General features: G+C 39.3%; 1 protein-coding gene across 1 annotated transcript in view; it reads left to right on the top strand.

Moving 5' to 3' along the window:
• The first annotated feature begins 10815 nt into the window (after positions 1-10815).
• Positions 10816-11543, top strand: part of LOC138015942 (prokineticin receptor 2-like) — a 6664-nt gene continuing 5936 nt past the window's right edge. Inside the window, exon 1 of the mRNA XM_068863068.1 lies at positions 10816-10956. The gene's annotated coding sequence lies outside the window, so the exon portion shown is untranslated. The remainder of the gene's footprint in view (positions 10957-11543) is intronic.

Below are 11543 nucleotides of genomic sequence, written 5' to 3'. Positions count from 1 at the left end.
CCCGTTGTTTGGCAAATACATTAAATTTAACTGCGCCTCCATGTCACTGATATCCTTTTTTAATGCACTGGACAAAAGGTTTAATAAACAACTGAGGAATCATTCAGTAGTTTCACGCTATCATTGGAAAAACCTATTTTCTGTCAACTTATATATTTGCGGTCATACTAGATAAAGCCAGATGATTCCTTTTAATTATAAGTCGCAATTAATTGCACATCGTAGGATCTGTTCGTTTCGCTTCTATTTTCTTGACTTTGATGGAAAGGAAAAAGACGGATAACTTAATAAATAAAATCTTCAAATATAGTTTGTTCTGAGCGTTTCTTTTTTATGTTTATCGGAAAATGCATGAAACACGGCAGTGCTTTTAACAAATGACCCTGAGTTTCCTGATTAAAATATCTCACAGATCAAACAAACGCCTTGGCAGCATTCATCAGTGTCATGACATACAGCTGTTGACAGTGTTTTTGAGCGTTTTTGGGTGACCTACCATCAGGCCAGCCACTTCAGTAGTGTTTGTTTCGGGACGCCACATGCAATTGCAGAATCAATTGGGGACCGATCCCAATTTTTATATTTCACTTTTAATACTTTGGTAATGTATAATATTGGTCACTCACCACGTGACATATGCGATTGTCCTTCTGTCCGAAATAACAGAATCATTGGAACTTTTTAATAAATGGACGCTATTCAGTGAACATATCAGAAAGGTCACTTCTTTTAGTTTTAGGTCTCCCGGCCTGCGCGATCTGTCAAAACATTGGGTGTTAATTCTTAACTTTGCAAGAAATATTCATCAAGAATGTTAAGTCAGAGTAGCATAAAATCATTTCAGAAAATACATTTCTTCAAGGTATCATATCTTGGCTCAGATTATATTCATACCTCCAGAAAGTCTCAATTACAATTGAATTTGGTAGAAAATATTATTTAATAACAACTTTTCAATGAAGCGACAAAAGCTGAACCCTTTTGGTTAAAAAAGGAAGTCTGCAAGCGAGCGCCTTTTACAAAGTCCACGACGACAACAAAAAATACCACAAAAAATACGTACAATAGACCTTTTTGCAGATACGGCGGCCCTTTTGACTTCTATTGTTTCGAAAGACATTATGGGATGCTCAGGGGGGCAAATTAATATGTATTTGGCCCCTGGGCATCCCATAATTGCTGTTTGAAACAATAACTAGATGCTTCTGTGAAGCATACACTGGCTTGCCTGTGGTACGTGCTACAGAAAATCAGAAGGCACTGAATTGTGTGGTATTGAAATACTGCATTCCAGTCTCTGAAGAATAACAAATAAAAGAGAAGCGAGAAACATTGGCTTCTGGGCTGACATGTTGATAATTTTCAAGTTCCCTCACAACTTCTTTTCACCACAAGTGTGCCCTATGAGCATCCGAAAACTTTGTACTACTAAACTTCACTGAAGTCAAGTCCTGTCTCGCGGGGTTAGTGTTGGGATGGGAGACCAAAACAATAAACCCCTCATAAAAAACAGAAACATCTGACCGAAAATACTATTAACGCTAACAAATGCGAACTCAGCAAGGTAAATATTGATACACAGTCTTCAGAAAGAGCAGAAGGAAGTTTCCCAGACGGTCGATCGAGAATAAAATATTTACGACATGAAAACAACATTAATTTTGAACTGTGAATATAGAATATAAAAAGTTACGATCAGCGACAAACATTTTGGGAGATTTTTGCTACGTTCAAGTAAATTGCAAAATCGAAAGTGACGTGGCCGGAATTCAGCGGGCGCCGTGATTAAGTTACCGCGGCATGTTTACTCGCCAAACAGTGAAGCATCTGTGTCAAATGATGGCAAGATAAAGGGGTTTTTGTAAGTTTCTTTTTCTGTCAAGTGTTATAAAGGTTGACAATGAAATGAGCGAAGTCAAAACAAAGATCACAATCGCCCAACTCTTGTTTATGCAAAGTCAAAATTTACTCTCCAAGACGCGTACGACGTTATTTATCACCAGGTAATTCCATCATTTTGGAAATAGCAGCTACTTTATTATTCATCTGCGTCACAAGTTTTCATTGATTTTGGGGCTCATTTTGTTGAAACTCAAGCACGCTTCCAACAGGCCTGTGAACCCTTCCTGCTTACAGAGCAATACTAAAAAACTTCTCCCATATCACATTTGAACCTTAAGCTCGAAAATTCAATACACAACATGATATTATAACTCACAAAGGCAGAAAATACCACAGAATCCTTTTCCAGCGGAATATTTATTGAAACAAACAACATATTTGCTCTTGGAGGCGAAAACCTCTTCTTATTTCATTGCGTGCGTGAAGACAAGAAACTCAATCGTGTCAAATTACCATGTACTTCAGGTTAATGCAACTCACTTTGATTTCGTCTCGACGGGCGATAGATTGTTGTCGAAGTCCAGTGCTCGTCGCTTTTGAGATTCCTGCCTATTTTATCCAACTGACTTTCTATTATTGAGCTCCATAAGGGTATATTTTGTTTAAGGATCCACTAAAACGCCATTCGCGTTACATGACTTTCGACGCCATTGCAGGCTAAGTTAATGATTCTACTGTGTCCACCAGAGAAATCTACGCATTTCCACTACCCTCTCGATCCTAAGAAAATACTCGCAGAAGGCTCTATCCACAAAGACACAACTTACCAGGGGAGTGACAGGCAATAATTTTACCGACACGGAAAAAAAAAAAAAAAAAAACTAAAAAAAAAAAAAAAAGAAAACAAACAAACTAAACGCAGACCTCGACTGGGTTTGCCATGAGGCAACCCAGTAAAAATCAAAATGGCCGCCGTATCTGCAAAAAGGTCTATTCCTTCGCATGCTGCACACGTGTGTTTTACATTTCAGTACATTTCTTTGCCGCCCTGTACTCTGCAAAACAACAGGGTGGAAAATTTTCAATTAAAGCCAAGACAGAATAAACTCGAAGCATGCAGCAGGGTCATTTTGCACGACCAGTGCAAACGAGGGAACATTTAGGTCACGTCCACGCGTATCGGGAAATTTCTGCATCCGCAATTTTTTTTTTTCAAATAGGGCTTGCGCCCACACGTATCCAACAAATCCGGACATTTTTTCGAATACGGTATCCAGAGTGGTTATTTTTAAATAAGACTTGCGGCAGTGAGGCGCAGTGGTTAAGGCGCTTGTCTTGAGATCCGGTACTCGATCCCGGCTTCAAGATCTGTTCTGACCAGTGGTTGAATTTGTTCCTGGTAGTCCCTGGTTTAACTTCTCAGCTGCGCTTGTAAAGAGCCAACTAGTTTGCCTCTGGCGAGTTGGGATTCTCAACAATTGTTGTTGTTGTTGTTGTCCTGTTCTGTCGTTTCGTTGATTGTGTTTTATTGGCCCTGAAAATCTCCGATGGGGAATAGCCAATTAGTATGTATTGTATTGTCGTCACCGCAAATTTTCGAATTCGTTGACGTAACATTATCGGATACAGTCTTTCCTGGGTAGGATAAATCAACATGGCGTATCGACCTTGGACCTTGAAAGACTCTCACGTGCGACTCGTGAACAAAACAGACAAAATGGTGTCAACATACGGATTTGCGCTTGACCAACAAGCAAAATCTTTGTCATTGGGCACGAGAGCGTATTCGAATACGAGCACTCTCGTGCCAGAGCCACCTGGCCCTCTTAGCCGCCAAAGGCTGAGGCCCCGCAGGCTAAGAGAAACGATGGGATCTGGGAACGAGAATGGGATACGTGTGGACAGTGAAAATGATTCGAAAACGATTGGAATTCCCTACGTGTAGATGCGGATATTTTTTAACCCGAAAAAAAATTGCGGATACAAAGATTTACGGATACGTATAGACGGGGCCTTCAAGTAAAGTTTACTCAATTTGTCCGGTCCGAATCTCCCTAACAAATATTGATCAGGATTAATGCCGTAGAGTATTTTTCGGAATGGAAATTCTGCTCCCGAGGATAAATAATACCCACGACATCGTTGGTACTCGTGGGGGCATAACCTGAGACTAAAACCCCTCGTGTGTGTCGGCCTTTAAGGTTCAAATTGTTGGAAGAAATTGCAAAATATATTTTCGATTCCAAGTTGTAACTCATGTCGTATGAATACCATTGGCATTTTTGGGTGACTGGCACAACGTTGTACAGTTGAAAATTAGAATCACCCTCATCGTTGCTTAGGGAACTAATAATTACAGTTGCGTGCTTAGATAGCTGGCCTTTAAGTGAAAGTGAGGCTGGTGTTGACCTTGTCATAATACAGACGTCTCTCCTTTTCTTAGTGTTAATGATGGTATTGTCGTGCTAATTAGTAAGAATTAACCTAAGAAAAGCAGTGAGTTTTCTATCAAAACAAGGTCAACTTCAGCCTCACTTTCATTCAGAGGCCAGGTAACTAAGCACACAACTGTGAAATGGACTATTGACTGAGAAGTTGTGTACGCAGGCGTGCATCATTCACCCAAAAACATCTTGACCAAAAAAACCAAAAAACCTACAAGGCAACAAATTCTTTGCCTCAGCCTTTAAGAAGCTTGAACTTGATGAGAACAGCGTAGTAAGATTAAACACTGCGGAAGGACGGTCACAGCTTTCAGAACGACATTAATAGAATACAAGTGAAGCAGATAAACAGAGTAGTAACAAACTAAATAATCTATCATAACAATGTAGTAAATTTCCTAGTGTGCGTCTTTTTGGGAAAATCCGAAAACGAATTCTTGATGTAATGTAACCGGCGACGCGGTTACATTTGTAAACACATCGTTTTCGACAGTACGTAGCTGTTTCACCGATCCGAAACCGGATCGATTTGAAAGCGCTACCAGAAGTGGAACGTTTGAAAACGATAGGACTGATAGGAGTTCACTGTCGTGCAAACGGCGAAACCGCATAGGTTTGAATCCGGTTACAATTTTAGTACGAAATTTGCATTGCATTTTTCTGTGTGATAAGTGCCTGAGAACAAGATCGGCATGTCCTAAATACGGTTTCGTGTAGACACGTCCAAACCCATTGATTTTGACGCGGCTAAGAAAGCGGGTAACCATGTCGATGTGAAACGGGGTTCGTCACGTAAACGCTGCCCAAGTGATCTCCTTCACTACATGCCTTTTAATCTTTTAGGATATTTTTGAATCGGCAACTTCCGTTTTTCTCAGAGGATTCGACGTTTTTCTCTTCCCTACTTAATCCGTTTCACCCGATTTCATCCAGTCGTCTACTTAGGGACAGACTCAAAATCAATAATCTAAATAAACTCAGTTTTTGTCACCAAAACAACGCTTATGCTCATGTAGTGCATGAAATGAAAAATAGGAGATCATAGCAGTTTGTTAGCCACGCGGTTTAAGCAGCTCCAAGTAAACCTGAGAAAGAGCAGGCTTGAACGAGATGCAAATATAAGACACTTTTTAATTGACGTCACGATCTAGCGCCCTAAGCATTGTGGGATTAATATGCGGACAAAGACAAAGAGAAAGACATTTGAGAGATGTTTGGCCGCATTTCAATCCCATTATGCTTTGCAATAATCTATTTTATCAACTACAGAAATGCTATTACTCTAACAACTGAGTTATCAAACCAACTTGGAGATGGTTACTTGTAAGTAGAAGCACTTGCTCTACCAATTGAGTCATCAAGCCAGTTGAGCGCTGGTCAATTTACACTTTATATATTCTAAATTTCTTCATATAGTGCCTCGTGAATTGTTTAATCAATGCAAAGTGGAGTAATGCGAGATTGCTCTGGGTCTGAGGAAAACACCTCTTCCCACATGAACCAAAAGAAACGTACCTTGCGAGCAGTTGGTTTCGCCTACGCCTCCCGAGATGGAAACCATTGCGAGCAACCGTTAGTTTCTGGGCTGGTCTTTCATATACCGGATCCGAAATAATTAATGTCCACAAAACAAAAAAACAAAGCGAACATAACAATACCTAATTAGCAAGAGCTAATCGGAATAAAAATGTTTCTTTTGTCCTCCGCTAACTAAAAGTTAGTCAGTTTCTTAGAAGCTGTTTACATGGAGGTAGGAAGATCCTAGAAGACGGATCGTCCTAGGCCATATGTTTTCTGTATTCAGTTTATATGCAAGAGGTCGTACTTGGCCCTAGTGCTAGGATCTTCCTAGTGCTAGGATCTTCCTAGCTGTGAGCAAGGAAGATCCTAGCACCATGAAAACTGCCTTCGCTCGGAAGTTCCTGGTACTAGGTTTTCACGGTATTCAGCTGCCAAAGGTCGACAATTTCGTCTGGCCTTGCCACAGGACGATTCTATTGATTCTGATGACCGCCGACAATATTCAGGACCAGTTTTGTTTCAAAGATACTCCGCCGCCAAACGAGAGACACAGTGGAAAGTAACGAGCAATCGATCGATAGCAATGTCGAAAACGCTGCGAGTCAAATATATCCGAATGAATTGAGAGATTGCCAGGAGGAAGATGAAAAGGAAGTTATTAAAGCTAGTAAGGAGAGTGCATGTTTGTTGTTCTCGCCCGCCATTTTGCTTTCATTCTCCACTTCCACCTAGACAGAAATTTCTGCATGTAAACCAAACGAAAAGTTGTTTCGCCTTCTAGGATCTTCCTAGTGCTAGGATCTTCCTACCTCCATGTAAACAGCCCCTTAGAATGAGCTGCCGTGCGGCGCCAAGGAAGAATAAATTAAATTTGAACCTGTAAAACGAGTTAGTAAACTTGTTTTGACGCTTGCGCGTGGATTTAGCTGCGTAACTGCTGCGTTTGGGCGAGCCTGCTGCATATTTCCCGCGAAATAAGACGAAGTCGGATATCAAATGCATCGAGTAGAGTGTTACATACTTCCCACATGCTCGATAGAAAATCAAATGGTTCGCAGCGGTTTCTCTTTCGGAAAGCGTTGGAGAAGGGTAAAAGAAACCAGGACTCTGATCTGGGAACGAGAATGGGAAATGCCAAATTGTGTAATTGTGATCCATGCGCAATTGTAAGAATCAACAAGAACGACAGTTAGAATTATATATGTCATCCACTATTAACAGCCAGCAAAGTGTATGTTCAAACATGAACTAAGCGCTGTTGTCTCTCTTAAATATTCATTGAAGAGTGTCGTTGAACGTAATTGATCCGGTAAGGAATGCCACACTTTGGCACCAGTAAAAGATGTAGATTTTAAGCCAAAATTCGGTTTTACAAAAAGTAAAATAACTTGGGTGGTTTGGAGATCCTTTTTTCCGGGACAAACTTCGACGACAGGTGATTTAACTAAATGAGAGATCTGAGCAACAACATAGTTTATTGCGTAACAAATGTCAGCTGATTATTTAAAGAATAAAATAACAATTATTAGCCGCTCAGAGACACAAAATGGTACTTATATTTTTAATTTCGATGAGACTCACAAAAAGCATCGCTACCTCCGAAAGATATCTCTGCAACATTGGAAGGCGAAATGAGAACAAATGGAAGAAGCTTTACTTTTACGAAATCAATATTTTTCTTCTTTCTATTCCTTTACCATCTGTCACGACTTCATCGGTTTTACAGAATTAAAGGATTTGTCATTGTGCTAAAAAAGGGAAACACGAAGTAGCAAAAAGCTAAAGTTATTTTACATTTATTTCTAAGAAGAAAATTCTGGAGTGGAACCTTAAAAACGAAATACGAACTAAAAAGTAAAAAGCAAATTGCAAGCACTAGAACAATCGAAATAAAAGTTTTCATAATGTGTTTGTTTTGATCGTTTCTCTCGTTTTCGAAATTGCTAGCTTTTCTTACTTACTCCGGTTTCATTCTTCTGCGTAAAACACGCATGAAACGAAAATAAATCGCGATTATCGTTACAACTGGTGCAACATGAAAAATGACGATACTTATCAAGTCGTAGATTAACACACCAAATCCTACCCAAGTGAATATGCAAGAAGTTACATGACCTACTTTTTCAAATCTTGAAAACAGAATATGTAGGCCTGATGGGCCTTCTAGACTCGTAGCGAACTTTACCTTTACCTTAAAGCATCATATTGTGTCCGACCCTTTGCAATAATGACATCTGACACCTGTAAAATTCGGTTTTACAAAAGGTAGAGTAACTTGGGTGATTTGGAGGTCCTTTTTTCCGGGACAAACTTCGACGACAGGTGACTTAACGAAATGAGAGATCTGAGCAACAACATAGTTTATTGCATAACAAATGTCGGCTGATTATTTAAAGAACAAAATAACAATTATTAGCCGCTCAGAGACACAAAATGGTACTTATATTTTTAATCTCGATGAGACTCACAAAAAGCATCGCTACCTCCGAAAGATATCTCTGCAACATTAGAAGGCGAAATGAGAACAAATGGACGAAGTTTTAATTTTACGAAATCAATATTTGTCTTCTTTCTATTCCTTTACCATCTGTCATGACATCATCGGTTTTACGTTTCAGTGAAGTTTCTTCGACGACTCCATCAAATCTTTTACCTTGCCGGGGGACCATACCAAACATAACATTTAAAAAAATGAACATTTTCGGCTACCTTTAGTATAAGATAATTCATAAGAACGATCTCTGACAGAAAACCTTTTGATTCTGCAACCGACAGAGATGGGCCACACCCTCAACATAGCATGGCGGAAGTTAGAGCGGATTATAAACAAAATTAAAGGATTTGTCATTGTGCTAAAAAAGGGAAACACGAAGTAGCAAAAAGCTAAAGTTATTTTACATTTATTTCTAAGAAGAAAATTCTGGAGTGGAACCTTAAAAACGAAATACGAACTAAAAAGTAAAAAGCAAATTGCAAGCACTAGAACAATCGAAATAAAAGTTTTCATAATGTGTTTGTTTTGTTCGTTTCTCTTGTTTTCGAAATTGCTAGCTTTATTTAGGTACTCCGGTTTCATTCTTCTGCGTAAAACACGCATGAAACGAAAATAAATCGCGATTATCGTTACAACTGGTGCAACATGAAAAATGACGATACTTATCAAGTCGTAGATTAACACACCAAATCCTACCCAAGTGAATATGCAAGAAGTTACATGACCTACATTTTCAACTCTTGAAAACAGAATATCAGGAACATAATATGCTAATGATAACACCCATATTGCAGCCACCAAAACTACTCTTAATTTTGAAGTCAGCATACTTGCTTTCAAAGGAAATACAACAGCCGCGGCTATGAATCTACTGATACAAATTGCCACTAAGCTTAGAATGGAGACCAAGTGTGAGACCATTCGGCTATAAACTCCAATTTGACACACGATGGTTCCCAGAGGACCTTGTATGACACTTACAAGGGCCAGCTGGTTACACTGCATATCAAATCGTAGACTGCCATATTGACGTAATAATAGTAAGTGCTTGTTCTGAATTTCGGGGTTTTGTACACTGCTGTTATCGCTAGAGTATTGCCAATAAACGCCGCAATGCTTCAGTGATGCCCATAGTTGTGATGACAAACGCTGAAAAATAGATGGAGGTCACGCGCTCACGATCACTATGTTAGATGAATTGTTCATGATGTGATATCGAGGATTCTTGCAACAACTTTGGGTTTGCTGGGGAAAAAACGAGATCCTTCCTGACTAAAACTCAATTATGAGTAAAACAGCAAACAAAGGTTATTATAACGACAGGCATAGTGATAACTTTAGTAGTTTTGGTACACCGGTTGGTAAAAAAAAGGACATTAAAGAAAAGAAAATTAATGGTGCCTCGAAAAAGTGAAGTGAAACATGAAACGAAAAAGGGTACCTGTCTTTTGACATATTCAGAAGGTAATTCTTTTCCCATCTTTCCAAATAGCCCAAGTAGCCCTAAACCTAGGTAACGACAACTTTATATATCAAAAAAGAGCCACTATGTCAGGACATTTTACAGCCAAAAAAGATGTAAACAACATTTCCGCCATCCGGATCAGTCTGAAAATCCCTCTTTCACCTCGGCCTTTTATCAGATCTGCAAATTAGTTTCTTATTGCTGGTTTTCACTCACGTGATCAACAGCCATGTTTTTCAACGAAAACAAAAGGAAGCGTTTGCATAATAATAGAGTTAAATTCCCGGAGGATTTGGTCGGGGCACCAACATGGCCGCCTTTTCTTTGTTTTGGGCACCAACATGGCGGTCGTGACGTCATGTGAAAACCGAGAATTATGCTTATAGCTGTGGTAACTAGGGCTGAACTGAACCAAGATGCAGATTAGGTTCTCACAAACGTGAGGAGAGTTCTTTAATGTGGTATCCTTTCAAAAACATCTTAGTGCTGGGTCAGTGTCCTAGAGAAAACGTGGATAATTGCTGCAACTAAAACACCACAGAAATCGCAAGTAATAGTTTGTTTATATTTTGTTTACTGTTACTAAATGGGAAAAAAAACAGAAATTTAATTTCGATCGTGCGTCGAATGACAGTGGAGCATGAAACATGTGCTTCAATATTGAATTGCATTATGTTTACCTATAAGTTAAAATCTTCAAGAAAAGCTTTTTTTTAACTTACCACATGTAAATAGTTAGACAAGTGGCGCCATGCAATTGAAATAACAATCTCCTCAAAGAAATTCTCTTCTCCGGCGTTATTTCTTTAGTTTAAAAACGAGCCAGAAAGAAATACATGAGCTTGAGTCTTTTTAAACTTAAACTCTAATATCACTCATATATTCGTGGAAAAACGTGGAGTGTCAATCTGACGTTAGTTTTAATTGTCATATTTGCCAAATCCCATGACAGGTTGACATGTCCAATGTACCTTCCAATTTTATTCTAACACAGATAGCTTAGCTTCCTAGGAAACACTTAAAAAACAAACAAACAAAAAGACTATCACGTTTATCATATATCAATTGGTTAGGTTTCTGTTGTCCACGAATCTTTATCAGTTTTTTTGGGATAATATTCAGAACATTATTTGCACAGTACAAAAGTTGTAGTTGGAGCTCGGGATTCTTCTCCTGAAACATCGATCAAGGTAAATGCCCTTTAAAAATACCTTAGTAACTTTATTCGAAGAATTTTTTCGGCCGTAACAGAGAGAGGAATCTCTTATACCGAGTTTTTGATTTCCGGGTCAACGCGCTGACCGTCTCGATCCATGATGACGCCTGGATATTCAGCTCTGCAGGCTCGTCCAAAACTTTGCAATTCTTATCTCTTTCCTGAACAACCTTTTTTCTCAAATCAACAATCAGACATCGACTAGTTAACAATTATGAATGAAGGTGGTAGTTTCTAAAGAAACTGTGGTGCTGCGTCGGTGGGGAAGTAGTGTACAAAAAATTTTATAATGTAAATTGGCCACCGTACAGAGATTCTAAAAGCTGACGTTTCGAGCGTTAGCCCTTCCTCAGAGCGAATCCAAGGGACGAAGGGCTAACGCTTGAAACGTCAGCCTTTAGAATCTCTGTACGGTGGCCAATTTACATTTATCAACTCCGTTGATAAAACCAAATTTTAGTTAACAATTAGACCCGTAGCCCTTGTGGGCTACGGTTCAATAGCCCATGAGGCGAAGCCGAAAGGGCTATTGACCCATGGCCCTTGATGGGCAAAGGGTCT

Source organism: Montipora capricornis, chromosome 9, assembly GCF_036669925.1.
Source record: "Montipora capricornis isolate CH-2021 chromosome 9, ASM3666992v2, whole genome shotgun sequence".
Taxonomy (NCBI): Eukaryota; Metazoa; Cnidaria; class Anthozoa; order Scleractinia; family Acroporidae; genus Montipora; species Montipora capricornis.
Note: the sequence above shows the minus strand (reverse complement) of the source record. Positions and strands in the feature narration are given on the sequence as shown.